Source organism: Armigeres subalbatus, chromosome 3 (assembly GCF_024139115.2).
Source record: "Armigeres subalbatus isolate Guangzhou_Male chromosome 3, GZ_Asu_2, whole genome shotgun sequence".
Taxonomy (NCBI): domain Eukaryota; kingdom Metazoa; phylum Arthropoda; class Insecta; order Diptera; family Culicidae; genus Armigeres; species Armigeres subalbatus.
Window position 1 is genome coordinate 421,539,571 of NC_085141.1, and position 16,452 is coordinate 421,556,022.

General features: G+C 40.7%; 1 pseudogene; it reads left to right on the top strand.

Moving 5' to 3' along the window:
• Positions 1-7,200: 7,200 nt before the first annotated feature.
• On the top strand, positions 7,201-10,819 carry LOC134224338 (uncharacterized; annotated as a pseudogene).
• The last annotated feature ends 5,633 nt before the right edge of the window (positions 10,820-16,452 follow it).

Below are 16,452 nucleotides of genomic sequence, written 5' to 3' on the forward strand. Positions count from 1 at the left end.
TTATGGTAGCCGATCGTTAGTACTTCATATCAAATATCATATCATATCATAGCATATCAAAGAATATTGTGGCCAAATTTCATAAAATTTGGTCAACAAACCGACCCCCAACGAATATAATAGAACAAAACCTGCCGAAGCCGTCATTCCTCCTACATCATACAAGAAAACTTAAACTGAGCGCTACTAATGTTAATGAGGACTACCGCGCGACCCACTCCATCACCGGGAATAAAATTTCCGGTAGGAGCTCCGCCGATGTCGAAGGTGGTACCACGGTCTGCTCTCCGCGACATCTCGAACGAAATGGCTTGCGCGCGCGGAAGAGCTGCTTTCTTGTAATCAATTAAGTTAAACCTGTAGCCACGCCCTTTGGGGAGTGTGTGACGGTTACACAATATTTGCAGTCAAATCGGACAACAAAGAGGCGGGACTAATGAGCCATCTTTATTGATTATAAGAAAACTGCTCTCCCACGCGCGCGTTGCCCATTCCAGTTCGAGACAGCAGCACGTGCGGACGTGTTTTTTGTTCGCGCATTTTGACGTTAACTACGTCTAAGGGGAAGCCTCGGATACAGGGTGCAAAATGAAAATTTCCAAATTGGGGACCGTCACGAAATCATGTAAGATTTCAAACGGTAATGGCGACTTTATCTTTCGACGGATTTTCGAGATTTTGTTATTAATAGATTCGGAAACTTTCCACCAATTAGCTAATTATTCTATTCATTATCATCGGCAAACTATTGAAAATATTATTTCCTTCCAAACCGGGTGAAAAATTCAAAAATTATCAATCCCGTTCATAAATCCCCAACACGGACATCAGATTGCAGTAAGGTACGGGCCTTTTGATCCACTGCTTCGTTTTTCCTGTGTATAAAAAGCCCCGTGTTTTGCGTGCGCGCGTCATTTTCATTCTGGATTTCATGGAAAGCGGACCAAAGCGTCCAGAAGCGATGCTAGCGACAACGGCTGTGGTGGTGCGGATAAAAATTTTTCGTTCGATGGTGGTGGCGGTCGTGGCAACAGCAGTACATCTTTACATCCGTTTTACAAGCAGCATTTTTGGATCTGGCTATAAACGGCGTGCGTAGAGCCGAATCATCAGATGGCTGTCGCGCAGTCCAGTAGTTGTTGTTGGTGAGGCACATAATTGGGAATGAATCGGATCTTTTCAGAACCACCATTATGTTTGGGAGGAAGGTTAAATTGAAATAATTTGTCTATAGTGCAACCGATAGGAACTAGAAAATTTTTCAGTGAAATATTTTAGCGTGATTCTGAGCTCAATTATATGATGTTTGTCTAGCACTTAACTACTCTTCTTGCTGTGGATTTAATTTTGAACAATGATTCAGTGATTGATAAGTGATTGAGAAAGTTGATATAAGACGAACTTTTTCCATAGAACAAAGCATAATTGTTTGGTATCGGTAGCGGAATCATAGCATTAGTGCCGGTCCGAGCGCGCGTCAGAAGGAGAAGCTGCAAATATGTATTCGCATAGATGGAAATAAAACCTTAAACAAGTAGCAGGCTACCTACTAGAATTATAATCTTGATGGGAAATTTCACTTGACTGTTACTGCTATCCACGCGAATAATTAACGGCAGCGTCTTTTATAACGCGCGCTTGTGATTCTGCTACCGATGGAAAACAATCTGCCATCACCAAGCAATTAAGTTTTACTTTGAACAAAATTCATCTCGCCTCAAGTTGTGACTTAAGAGCTACTTTCTCTGATGGTAGCCAATCATTAGTACTTCAGACAAGAAAATTTAATCTGAGCGCGAACGACCGCATGAACCACACCATCGATGAGAATGAAATTTCCGGTAGCAGCTTCGCCGAAGTCGATGGTGGGACTACGATCTGCTTTTCGCGACATCTCGAACGAAATGGCTCGTGCGCGCGGAAGAGCTGCTTTCTTGTAATCAATAAAGTTTAACCTGTAGTCACGCCCTTTAGTAAGTGTGTGACGGGTACACAATATTTGCAGTCATACCGGACAACAAAGAGGCGGTACTAATGGCCCATCTTCATTGATTATAAGAAAACTGCTTTCCCCGGACGCGTGGCATTTCATTTGAAATATCGCGGAGAGCGGTCCCAGCATCGGTAGAGATGTCGCAAATTAATCGATTTCTTCGATTAATCGATTACTTGTTGTGATAATCGATAAATTTTAAATCGATTACTTCCCAACGATTAATCGATTTAATAATCGACAAGAATCGAGAGTAATCGATTAATCGGGATTTTACGACAACTATTAGATTTCGATTACTTCAATTAATCGATTCATCGTTATGATAATCGATTAACTTTGATTCGATTACTACTCAACGATGAATCGATTCAATAATCGTCAAGAATCGAGTGTAATCGATTAGTTACTAATCGATTAATCGAGATTTTACGACATCTCTAAGCATCAGCGGAGTTGCTGAGCAAATTTACATATGGGATATTGGAAAAATCGGTTCTTCTCAGGGCTTCCATTCTATACAAAGGAAGATTGAGGCGAGGTGAACTTTTTTCAAAGTGCAAATTAACCGCTTGGAGGCGCCATAAAGTTGCCTGGCGTCCGTAGCAGAATCACGAGCGTGCGTCGGAGGAGATGCTACAAATATTTATTCGCATGGATGGCTTCAGTGGCAGTCAAGTTTAATTCTTTCAAGATTATTAATTGGTTTTGTCATTCTAGCCTATGGCTTGGATCGTGTAGCAGAATAACGAGCGCGTATTGTAGAGAGCTGCTGCAAACATGTATTCTTGCACTGGCACTAGATTCTTCATTTCACCAAACTGTTTTACGTAGTTTACGTCGGGCGGTCGTGTCTTGTACACAACCCTTATGATTTTTTCTAGACAATCTTCATCGGATAATCAAGAAGATGTAGCTGGAATCGGAATACTTCGGGATTTAGAATTGGGTTTCAACTGCTAAAGAATAATACAGCGACTTGTAGTATTTCATGTCAGGCATAGGTACCCAGTGAAAATACCATCCGTGATGAATTGAGCACGACTCGGTTAATCTACTCTCTGAGTCATAAAATAACCATAATTATGTTATACATGTAGGCTCTCCGGATCTCCAAAATAGATGTTTTGTGATTCAAACATAAGAAATACGATTCTTTATTATGAAAAACCAAGACTATCTGTGAAATTGAATGAATGATCATTAGAATGTGTTTGATCAATTTGAACCCCAACTTAATTGCAAGATTTAAATGAGTTACCTAATATTTCAGGGCAATGCTAGAAAAGCATATTGCAAAACCAACTTGTAAATGAGGGGGTCAAACGCAAAGGGGTGTAAGTGACAAAAAGTTAGTTTCGAGAAAAACGGGTGCAAAGTTTTTCAATATTTTTTCGCTCCATACAAATTGTATGGAAGTTCAAAAAAATACTCATTTTCTGTGAATTTTCACATTTTTTCTAAACAACGTACAACTTATATCAACATATTGCCGCAAAGCTTTAAAACCAAAGCATTTTTTGCTGTATTCATCTCAATTTTGACCAAAATGTCACTTACACCCCTCTGCTTCTAACCCCCTCAAATATTATATTTTTACCTGCAGGACATATTACAGTTAACTCGATAATTATCGATAAATCAACGAAGACTCGATAACGATAACGATAAATCAACGCTCACTTTATCGTCAACGAAGCATCATCGTACATTCGTTATCGTTATCGAAGATGGCGTTAAATTAACGACAATAATTTATCGATTAACAACCCTGAACGGGAGAATCTTGGAAAGTTTTAGGAACATGCGAAAGTAACGTTACGTTTAGAACGGGGAGAAGGGTTGAGAAATGGTTTAATGGATCTTCCCTAAAATTTAACTTGAATCTTGATACATATTAGTGCCTATTTACAAAAATATATTTGCTCACTATGGAATAACTAATAACTTATACCACTGTTATACAAACTTATCTTTATTTCCGAGTATCAAATGTAATTCATTCTATACATTTTGAAGCTCTCTGCTCTACCATGTTATTATGAACAGACGACATTACTTATATTTTTGGCAACGTCCTCCAGAAACGATCAACGTTTTTGTTTTCGAGAACTAGAAGATGTTGTGTTCAGAACGCCACACAGTAGTGGAAGGGTGGAAGGTCTTGCAACCAGAGTGTAAAATAATCGAATTTTTTTTAGTGAAGTCCACCTTTCTTCATTTGTCAGTTCACTTCCAGACACATTCATAGTCAGCTCTGGACTGTCAATATTCGTTTGAATATTAGTCATTGAATATTTATGCACATTTTACAAATTGATAAATTATCAGAAATCTGAACACGTAATTTATCATATAGAACTAAATCCGATTTTCATCCGCGTGGCACTTTCAACGGTAAACATCAACACAAACAATGCTAAATGTGTTTTTTACTGCACATAGTAAGCACACTCAGTGACAGTCGAATGTATGAGTTGGTGGAGTAGTTGTCTGACTATGTCATTCTATGTTTTAAATATTCATGCGATGTTTGTCGAAATTCGGGCTGAAGTTGCTTCATGAAGATGAATATTTTAAGCTCTGCTTGCAACAAACCTGAGATCCAGAATCCAGTAAGGATGTAGAGCGCCTCCTTGCACGCAAAAAAGGGGTTTAGGAATTCGTGAATCAGTAAAAGTATACCGTAATTTAAGTAATGGATTCGGGAGCAACAGTCACGTTTTCCAGAACGTTTCTGAAAACGTGACTCTGGTTCCCGAATCCGTGACTAAAAATACACCGTGAAATTGAGGGATCTCGATACAATGTTGAAGCCGAAACCAGCCACCTTCAGCATGGTATTGCTTCGTAGCCGCACATCTTACGCACATGTTAGTAATTATAGAATTAATAAAGTGGTTAATTTCTAATTCACCACATGTTTTTCTATTCCTATTTTCAAAGGAATTGAACGATGGAAATTTCACGAGTGTTATATATGTTTGTCTGTGCTTATAAGCTTGATGCTAATTACAGTACAGTAGATGTTTATATTTGCTTCCATTTTACGATTTTGGCGTGCCAAGCGATAACACGATCCATCGCGCTGTCAAATCCTTGGAAGTTTCTCAATATTTGAACCCTTAAGATGAATTGTTTATCGAACAAAGAGTGTTTTGTTATAGCTTCGCGTTATAGCTTCTTTAGATTACGGCATAGTATCTTCATCCCCCACCTGTTGACATTGATCCCTCTTCTGGCATACGCACTACATGTCCAGCACACTGTAATACGCCGTATTTTTTCAGCCTGTCGATGTTTGCATTTTTGTACACTACGTACAACTCGTAGTTCATGCGTCTGCGCTATTTACCATTTCCCAACACGTCGCCACGTATAGGACTTTTTATAAAAAAAATTTCATCCAACTCGCATTAAGTGACCAACCCACTGAAGTCTGCTGTATTCTACACGATTCATAATATTTTTTATTCGTACATTTGATACCACTTGCGTTTCATGCGTCTATGCTACAAACCATTTTTCACATGTAAAGAAAAAACCTTATAGGTTATTGCAAAAAATCATTTGAAAATACTAATACACTTCATTATGTCACCTAACGAATGATCCCATACCAAAAAGTTTATAAATTTCATAAGTTAATGAAAAGTATAAGTTTTTTCTCTTACATATCAATAAGTTCCTGCTTTGGCAAAAAAGTATTAGAGATCTAAATAATAAATAACATTAAATTTGTTTACGCGTAGTTTTCCATCGAGTTTAAAATATAGGGTAAAAGTTCCGATAGTCGTGGGTGTTCCTATAGTTGCGGTAGTGCGGTTTGCAGGGAATCAACAAATTAAACGCAGTAACCCACATTACCAGTCAATAAGTTGACCTTTCATAACACGATAGAGACAAAAACAACATTGGAATTCCATTTAAACTGGTAAAGTAACCTTAAAATACTTTATTTTTTCTCTCCCTTGCACCAATAGTTGCGGTAGTGTACCAATAGTTGCGAATTTCATATAAAACCTATGGGATTCGCAACTATAGGAACACGAATAAAAAATACCGCAACTATTGGACACTGTACCAATAATTGGAGGATTGATTTCAGGTAACAAAAGAGATTTTGATGGAATTATGGCCCGCTCTGGATAAAATTTAAGTAATGAGCTTTCCGATGCACTCTCAAGGTAAGGGAAATGAAATACAAATTAGAAGTAATCTAGAAATTAGTGTTGGAACGTGCTTAGTTCCCCCACTATTGGGTCTTTTACCCTAGCACTTTCCACTCGAAAACCCTAAAGTTTTCCGGGCCGATTGATCATAGTAGTCTTTACCCGCGAACAGACGTGTTTTTCAAAATAGCTCTTTTTTCCCTGTCAGTATTTTCTTAAAATCAATTGTGATGTACAGAAACCAATCAACAATTAGAAATTTTGCACAATGTTTATACTCTATGGACTTTAAGAAAGGATTTAATACCCCCAATTCACCGCACTGAGGAGTATTTCAATCTAAATCCTGCCCAAAAGTCTAAAACAATTCTTTTTAGACATTTGCATATTATTTTTCGTTTTTGTACTCTCGTATAGTAATACTAATTATCCATGAGATTTTTGAAAGAATATTGATTACTTATAAGCAATGCTGGTTGCCAAAACTTTACCATAATTTACATGCTATAGCATAAAACTATAGTTTTATCGCAATTGTCCATGAACAAATGTTAACGTGTCATCGTGTTTTTCTGGATTTTTAATGATTTCTAAGATGAATATCAATATAGGTACTAATAATGAGGGTATGTAAAACGTTTCCAGGCATGATTCAATCTTGAATTGTTTTCAGGTGATTCATAATGATGATATTAATTGCTGGTTTTTTTCTGCCTTTTTACAATAATATATTTTACAAAATAAAACTTTTGATTAGGATCCGAACCCGATCAAGCAACAAAATTGTCAGCGTTGGAAAGATTGGAGTTAATAATAATAATAATAGATGGTAGGTGGGAGCTCAGGTGAAATACGCTGAACTTCTATAAAAAAAACCACCATTTCGAGCAGGTAGAAGCTGAAGGCCCAATTCCTAAGCGCCAATGAAAAACCACTCTCGGGCGAGCACTGGCGCTTGAACCTAGCTATTTAGCACTAAAGAATTAAATAACTTTACAGAACCCGTAGCTTCCGGGAATGAAAGCATACCCAGATATGGAGTCACGCTCAAGAAGAATACCACCCATGAGATTGCCCGAGGAGGGAGCCCCTACTGGAGCTGGTCCTGGGACGGGGGACAGAGCGAGCGCCCAGCGGCTAGAAACAAGGAGAGGAGCAACATCGACGCTCTAGTCATCGGGCTCAGCCCGTGCCGACAAGGCAAAACAGAAACGGCAGCAGAAGAAATCACCAAAGCAATGCTGCACCTGCTGATGTTGCTATGGTTGATCGACGTCAATCACTCACGTTAGCAGGGCAGCGGCTCATGTGGACAAGGGAGATGAATCAATACGTGATCCGTTTCTACTACGTTTGCCCCAGGATGGAGACGGGTATGTCCGGCAGACCGGCGATGCTGGAGATGTTCAATGAGAGGTTCCCTCGGTTTGCACCCCAACTGGACCAGAACAAGTTGTACACACGCCAGAGAGCTATTATGTCACATAATATGCTGACTCCAGAAGACGTAGAGTATATCAAGCGGGAAGTGCAGAGGGAACTAGGAGAGGAGGAGGAGGCAAGATCGAGCGATACGTCGAGAAGGAGTTCTGTTGGGTTGGATGCAACAATCGCAAGTAACCGTCGTGATTCGATTGCACCCGCCGCTCCAGGACCAACAGTGGAATTACAACGACAGCAATTGAAGGACGAACTAGCCAGTTATATGGGCACAGCAGTTACACAGTTCCGTGGGACAGACCCCATGTCCCGACACCGGATACCCAAGTTGCAGTACTCCTATCGGTTGCCGAGTGCAGTAAGCATCCTTAATCAGGATATTTTGCCACAGTACTTGGAAACCATGGAGAACCTTGTGGAGCTGCAATTGTGTATTCAGCTGCAGTAGCTGTTGCAAGGACGTTGGGATTGCAAACACGCCCACAGGGTGAGAGTGATTGATGCGCACGCCCCAAAGTACAAAACCCGCGTGGGTGCGACGTCTGGAGACCCGCATCGCCACACTGCGGTCAAAGGTTGGTCGATTAGCAAAGTACAAGCAACGAGGCTAGTTCAGAATGTTGCTGAAATTGTGAAACCCACAGAACTCCGTGATCTCACCGAGGCGAACATAACTGAGATCCTCGACACCCATGTACAGCGGTTGAGTGCTCTTGCTAAACGACTGCGACGTTATAAAAAATGTTCGAAGAGGAAGGAGGAAAATCGAATGTTCAACACCAACGAAAGGGAATTCTACAACCACATCCGAAACGACAAAGCCGACTTTGACGAGGGCTTTCCAGAGATTGGAGAAGTCACGCAGTTTTGGTCCAATCTATGTGAGAATCCCATCATACACAACGGCGATGGGGTGTGGATGGCAGAAGAAGAGCAATATTGTGGTGGAATTGGAGACATGACCGCTATCAACATGACCACCCAAGACATACGTGCGACTATCTGGTATACCAGGAAATGGGCTGCACCAGGACCCGATTTTTAGCATAATTTTTTGGTATTAAGAAAACTCACAACGGTCCACGGGCGGATGGCGGAATGCTTCAACACGGTACTAGATAATCCCGGGCAGCTACCGGAATTCATCGCTAGGGGTGTCACTTATCTTCTGACGAAGGATCGGAACACTTTGAACCCAGCCAATTACAAACCAATAACGTGCCTTTCGAGTCTGTACAAAGTGCTTTCAGTGGTAATAGCGAGGAGGGTGCAGAACCATTGCGACATCAACAACCAGATGACCGAGGAACAGAAAGGTTGTCGACGCAACACACGAGTTTGCAAGGAATAGGTCATCATTGATGCAGTCGTTGTTGGGCAGGCCACCCACAAGTGAAGGAACCTGAGCATGGCGTATATCGACTATAAAAAGGCATACGACTCAGTACCTCACTCGTACCTTCTTAAGGTACTGCAGTTGTATAAGATAGAAGTTAACGTCATCAGGTTAATGCAGCACGCTATGGGGATGTGGAGCACATCCATACACATTACTGATAGAGAAAAGGTGTTACGGTCCAAGACTCTTAGCAGCATATTCCAAGGCGATACTTTAAGTCCTCAATGGTTTTGCATTGCCATGAACCCTCTTAGCAGAGCACTCAACCAACACAACTATGGCTATCATTTGAAGAGTGAGGAAAGGAGTACAAACATTACCCACATCTTCTTTATGGACAAATTGAAGCTGTTTGTGGAATCTGTGGAGAAGCTGCACCAATTTCTGCGGCTTGTAACGGAATTCAGCAACGACATCCGGATGGAGTTTGGTATCGATAATTGTCGATCGATACATCTACACCGGGGTCACCCAGTGGATGCCGATAATTTCCGCGTCAACGAGCAGGAGGAGATTCGAAACATGGTTGAAGGCGAAACCTACAAGTTCCTACGTTTCCTGCAACTGGAAGGAATTCGCCATACCATGATGAAGAAAGAGCTGAAGGAAAAGTTCTTGCATTGTGTCAACGGTATTTTGAAGAACCTCTAGTCGGTTGGCAACAAGGTGAAGGCGATAAACACGTTTGCCGTGCCCTCGTTGACATACAGTTACAGGGTGGTGAAGTGGACCAAGACTGACTTGGAGGCGTTAGAACGAGTGGCGTTCACTGAGCATCGCATGCGCCATCCAAAATCGTCCATTGAGAGAGTCACCCTGCCACGTACAGTAGGAGGAAGAGGCGTCACCGATATACAAACACTATGTGTTTCCCAGATCCAGCAGTTGCGAAGATACTTCGTGGAAAGCCAGAACCGCCACGAAATCTATCGCGCTGTGTGTGAAGCTGACCACGGATTCAGTGCCCTGCATCTGGCGCAGGAGGACTATCAGCTGAATTGCGACATCAAATCTGTCGACGAGATGATCGCATCGTGGAAGCAGAAGGAGTTACATGGGACGCACCCCCATCAACTGGAGATGGAATATATCGACAAAGCGGCGTCGAATACGTGGCTGGTGCGGGGTGAACTCTTCTCGGAAACAGAAGGATTCATGGTAGCCATCCAGGACCGGGTAATTGCGACGAAGAACTATCGGCACTATATATTGCACGAAAACGTGGAGGACCGCTGCAGGAAGTGCAATTCAGTAGGAGAGACGATCGAACATATCGTGTCCGGGTGTTCAGCCTTAGCTGATTCAGCCTATCTCGGTCGTCATAACGAAGTAGCCAAGATTGTGCACCAACAGTTTGCTTTAAAGCACAAATTGGTTAACCAGTTTGTCGCCTACTAAAAATATGTGCCTGTTCCGGTTCTGGAAAATAGTTTCGTGAAGCTGTACTGGGATCGCGAGATCATAACGGATGTCCTCATTCGCACAAATCAGCCCCATATTGTGGTCTATGACAAAAGGATGAAGCGGGTAACCCTCATCGACATTGCTGTACCGCTAGACCATAATGTCCAAACAACATTCTCCAACAAGATAGCGAAGTACCACGACTTGACGGAGGAGTTAAAGCAGATGTGGCACCTGGAGGACGTGCGTATAATTCCGTTTGTTAACTCAGCAAGCGGAATTATTGTCCCGAAATCTCGTCTGAGATCCTTAGGAGAGCTGGAACTATCTCATAACCTCCATAGCATCCAAAGGACAGTGGTTCTTGGAACTTGCAGCATCGTAAGAAGATTCCTGAACCACCATAACTAATACATCCGGTGCAAACGTTTATTATAGGATTTTAAGTCAACCGGCGAATGAGATCCACAGAGCCTAATCCCCTTTGGCATTCAGATTGCCCGGGGTAGGTGAAAATTCCCAGCACGCTTGCTGAGGAAGTGCCAAAACTCTATAATAATAATAATAATGAATGATATTAATGATATTAATGATATTAATAGACTCCATGAAAAACATTCCACGCATCCTCACGCAATCGTGACTTGTTTTTATTTTAGTAAAGTGAAATTTGCTCAAAAGCTAGAAGAAAAAAAATAAATATTTATGACTTTCTTCAATATAATTTATCGCTACAAAATCGACCTTTGCATTTAAACCCTCTTCAGAAATCCATAACATCTCAAAATTGGGATGAAATCAAAAATGGTTAATGATCTTCATCGGGTGAATTACAGGCAAACAATTGTAGACAAACATATAAAAAAACAGTCATCAATTATTATAATCTACAAATGTAAACTAAAGCACAACCAGAAATCACAATAAAACTTTCAAGATATGCTAAACGGACGTTGTCTCATTCTTTTCAAAATTTGCAAAACAGGCACGCCGAACCAAAAATTTCACAATTATAAATGACTTCTCACTTATCGCTGAAACAGAACCAGAAACATCAACGGAACCCGACAGACAATGGCAACGCCGAGCCAAAAACTTTAACTCTTTCAAGCGTGAATTTTTAATTTGCGCACAAGTTTCCGTTCCGAGAATTATTTCCCCAACCTCTTTCTTCCGTCAGCTTTTTCTGGAAAATACATTGCCGCCTTCAGCTGCAAGGGCCACAAAAGTTCGTTCATTCTTCAAGCTCCGGTACAGTTACTGTCGTGCTAATGAAAAATAATCGATTGAATTTCTCAAAAATTATATTTACATAAGCTGCTGGCGAAGGAAGCACAGTTGTTTCAGAGTCGAACCTGTTCTCCCATGAATTTAATACAGTGTCTAAATGAGTACGAATCCAGCCCTGAGAAAATGATGAAACGAGCGTCTTCGATGTGCGTTGGGTGGGAGTTTTCCAAAACAGCGAATTCTCTTCCTCCCTGAACCAGCAATAAAAACCCAAAAGCAAAACAGAGTCACGATTCTTCACTTGAAGCTGTGAGACTGGGACACTGAAGACATGAATTTCGGGACCACACGGTGCTGGTGGAGACTGAAGAAACAACGTGCCGGTGAGGATTCTGCTTTCCGTTGAAAACGAGAAATGATAACAGCTTGATGAGAAACGATGGAAACTATTTCTGTACCATCCCACCCCCTCGGGCTAACCAACTTCACCCGTTTTGACAGGCTTGGCTGGATTGATTCAGTGGGTGGCTGCTGTTGGACCCTTTTTGTGGGAGAACTTTAAAGTTGTGCTGCGGCAGTAAAATTTCGATTTTTCTTCTGGAGTGAGGATGGGTGCGTTCGTGTTGAAGTATCGTTTGGATTGTTTGGAGCTGTTGAGCTTGAGCGATCGATGAAGCGCTGGGTAGGGGGATTTTCCACATTTTACGGCGGAGAATGAGAAGTTGGTGCCGGAGGTTCTATGTAAAACCCCCACTGAGAAAAGAGCGCACATGTCAAAGCGCATGTCTTTATAAATTGTATGTTTTCTTGGAGATGGTAAGGGCACCGTCTCAGTTTTCTCCCGGGGCAACCGTATATGTAAAAGGATACAATGTAAGGGAACGTTATACTTCCGAGGCTGCTACCTCTATATAATCCAATTTTATGCGTTTTCTCCTAAGATAGTAAGTTCATATATGTATTTAGACATATACAATCGATTTTTCATGTGTGTATAATTTGAAGCTTATGAATTATACAAAGTTTGTAATTTTATTTTACACAAATGCTTTCAGGGAACTAAGGGATCTATACCTTTACTCATCTAACGGGCTACGAATTGATTTCATCTTGAAACAATAATAACCAATAATTAACTTTTTTTTATTTTCATGCAGACGTGGATCTGGTGCCTTTGTATTTTCAAATTAAAATTCTACATCATTTAAATACATGCACCTACCAGCGAATGATAGATTTTCTTACAGTTTTGTATACGAACCTCTCAAGATTTGTATAAGAATTGGGCATATTCAAAATCGCTAGTTTCTTATACAACAAATGTAAGGTCTTAGGGAAGATCCACAAAGTACGTCATGCAAAAAATCGATTTCAACCCCCCTCCCCCCTTCGTCACACTTTTTGTATAAAACATCTAGAATTTTTATATGAATAGTCTCGCTGCCCCCTCAGAGCGTGGATGGCCCCTTATGTAGATATTGAGAATTTGTTAAATTGTAAAGTTTGATACAATATTTGAATAAGAATCTAAAAATTCCGCATATGTCCAGTTCTTCTACAGATTTTGGAAGGCTTGCTATAAATCCGGCGAAAACTTTTCCGATGATGTGAGACTACCTTGAAAAGATTCTTTGAAGATTTACTGAACCAAGTTGCATCCTCTATTTCTTTCCTTAATATTCGTTGCATAAATTTGTATCTTTCGTGGAAAGCATAATGGATAGATTTTGTTTAGGGAGTCGAAAATATTTCCTACCATGAAACATCCCAGACCTGACCGAGAATGGAATTCGTCTTCCTTGGGTTGGCAATGTTATGCCTTATTAGGTTCAAATCTGATTGATTTTCGCACCATTACACTTTTCTTTCATTATTTAATAAGAATCCAGAAATAAACGGTCTAGTTGTCGCCCAAACCAATTAGCATGTAATTTAAAGCTGTTTTATCTTCCCCTTGTAATACTGCTCTTCTCACAGCTGTCATCACACTGGCTGGAATTATGTTGGCACAGGTCAGGAATGCAACCCCTTCACCATCTGTAAGAGTTTAAAGAAATTTCAAACCATCTCCTCTAGGTACTCAACCGGAAAAATATGAAAATTCCATGCAAAGTCCAGTGTGACCGGAAGACAAACGTTTGCCGGTCGTGTCGTCGGGTCCCATCGAAACAAATTATTTTTTAAGCACCTGCGCTTAAGTTGATCGTTTAGCGGAAGAGTACGCACTCTGTTCCACGTTTAGAGAGCCCAAGCAGATTTGTAATTATAATTCATAAATTTTTAAGCAATATGAACGTTATGGAAATGAAAACGTAACCCTTATTTTGCCGGTTTTCTTCACAAGTAATGACATTTCTTCCTCTTTGGAGTGGAAGACGTTGTTGTCACAGACGTGGACGGTGTGAGGAAGCTGAGATTGTGCCACTCGGCGTTCATTTGGCTGTCGTAAAGTGGAAAACTGATTGCCTCTGCGCTGGTCGCGTTAATGTTTTCCTAATGCAATTAGACGTTGATTAATCACAATTCATTACTCAGGGCATACTTTAAGGTCGACCCGGGGCTATTTAGCTTCGATAATGTTTCGGTGGATTTGGAAGTTGAAACTAGAACAGTTGGGTGATGTATGGATTTTGTACAAGCATATGGGTTTGCATGTATTTTGGTTGACTAAAATTCAATGAAGTTTTTATAAGAAAAGGGTAGGCAACAGTCACAACAAAAATACCTAAGCAGGAACACATACCCAGCACGTGCTGTATCCCTCAAATGTTCAGAGTTTTGGGTCATTTTTCCGAATGACTTTTATTCAAACGACGTTTGGTTAAAGATATCGGATCGAAGAAAGGTTCGATCAAAAGCGAAGTGCAATAAAACGAACCAAGAACGAAAGAATGTTCATTGTTTAGTCGATTACGTATTATGTTAAATACATTTTTGGTGAACAATATTTTTGTTTTACTTATCGTTTCAAATCAGTTAGTATTTAAAGAACGCCAGATGTTGGGCTAGATCTAGAGAAAATCATCAAAAATGATTATCATAATAGACCATGACTTGTTTCATTATTCATCAAGTAAATGGTAGCTAGATTTTTTCTTTTTTTTGTGAAACCTAGAAAACCATCACCCATGTCTTATATTGAGTCCTGGATGATGTTCGGGTTTGTTAACACTAACGTACCTGACCCCCAATTTCACTAAATTTTCAAAATGATGGTTCTCAGCAGTCTTGCATCGGAATTTGGTTCCGTTTTCTGCAATCGATCGACGCCTTTCGACGTGTCAAACTTCATGAATTTGCCAAACAAGTTCATAGAAATGTTCTGGAACACCCTGGAATGCTGGTTCCCAGGGCGAAGTGGCCACTTTTCGATTAATTCCGAAACCCGCCTTGCGACATGTCAAACTTCATGATTTTGCAAAACAAGCTCGGCGGAATGTGTTCTGAGAGTATTTGGTCCATCTGGTCACATTCCGGAATGCTCTGGAATGCTGGATCCCTGGGGAAAGTGGCCACTTTTTGATCAATATTGAATCCTGGCTTGCGACGTATCAAACTTCATGATTTTGCAAAGCAAGGTTATAGGAATTTGGTCTATCAGGTCGCATTCCGGAGCCCTCATGAATGTTAGTTCCTTGTGAGAAGTAGCAACTTTGTCATCTATTCCGAAACCTGTCTTGCGACGTATCAAATTTCATGATTTTGCAAATCAAGTCCATAGGAATGTGTTCTGAGAGCATTTGGTCCATCTGGTCATATTCCGGAACACCCTGGAATGCAGCTAGGTTTCAATTTTGATCAAAAAGTGGTCACTTCCCCCAGGGAGCCAGCAATCCAGGATAATACGGAATGTGACCAGATGGACCAAATATCTTCAAAACGCATTCCTGAAGAGTTGTTTTGCAAAATCATGAAGTTTGATACGTCGCAAGCCAGGTTTCGGAATTGATCGAAAAGTGGTCACTTCCCCTAGAGAACTAGCATTCCAGAGCGTCCAGGAATGTAGCCAGATGGATCAAATACCCTCAGACCAAAATCATGAAGTTTGACATGTAGCAAGACAGGATTCGGAATTAATCAAAAAGTGGCCTCTTCGCCCTAGGAACCAGCATTCCAGGGTGTTCCAGAACAATTCTATGAATTTGTTTGGCAAATTCATGAAGTGTGTGTCACACACATACCGTCGAAAGGCGGTGACCTTTTTTCCGGACCGTGAGGTTATCCCAGTCCTCCCATCAATATCTCCGAAACCATGTCCATTTTCAAAACGATGACCAATGTCCCTGGAACGGAATTTTGTAATCGATTGCAGAAAACAGAACCAAATTCCGATGCGAGAATGCCGAAAATTATCATTTTGAAAATTTAGTTTTACGTGAAATTGGGGGTCAGGTACGTAAGTGTTAAGTGAACATTGTAATTCTTCTCATTAGCCTGCATCCGATTTGTTAAAATAAGCCCCGTCCGACGATCCATCAATTTATTAAGGACGAACTTTTCTGGATCCTCCCGTATTCAAGGGCACCACTTTCAATAATCATGCAACTATCAGCTGTCATCTTTTTATTCTGCGCTTGCTGCGACGCAGCAAAGCTGAAATAAAAAAGATGACAGTCATTCGTTGCTTATTTGATGAGATTAGTGCCTCTGAAAATGCGAGGTGAAAATTATTTGGATTCTGGACATTTTCACCTTAATGCTTCACAATATGTATCATGGAAGATAATTTTAAAAAATCTGTTGATCGCGATATTTTTTCAGTAGTATTTTTTGATCGTGTAACTTGAATTTTCCATTACAATATTTGTAAAACA